Below are 427 nucleotides of genomic sequence, written 5' to 3'. Positions count from 1 at the left end.
ATGGACTAGCTATATGCTATCATCGCATTGTTTGGTTTGTGTGATGCGCTAGGCGTCGTGTGTGTTCATGTTAGAGCTAAACTTCCATAGTGGGAGTTCTATTTACTCAAGTCAGTGGTTTGCGTGTTTAGCATCCCATACCTCACGGAGTAATTCCCCTGTTGCTCACCCCTCCTATTCCTTCCCCTTTCAGATGAGACTGACGAGCAGGAGTGATTGCTAGCGGGCTGGTGCTTTGGGAGTTCTATTTCGTTTTTTTTCAGACTTGCGGTTTTATGTTTTTATCGATACTTTCGGGATTTATTATGTTATTTGGATTTATGACTTTGGAATTGACTTTTGAGAAGTAATAAATGGAGATTTCAAAATTTTTATTTATTTAAGTTATTTTGAAAATACGGGCGTTACAATATTCTCTTGTCGATTG

Source organism: Brassica oleracea, chromosome C2 (genome assembly GCF_000695525.1).
Source record: "Brassica oleracea var. oleracea cultivar TO1000 chromosome C2, BOL, whole genome shotgun sequence".
Classification (NCBI taxonomy): Eukaryota; Viridiplantae; Streptophyta; class Magnoliopsida; order Brassicales; family Brassicaceae; genus Brassica; species Brassica oleracea.
The sequence above is the reverse complement of the archived record's forward strand: the minus strand, read 5'-3'. Positions refer to the sequence as shown.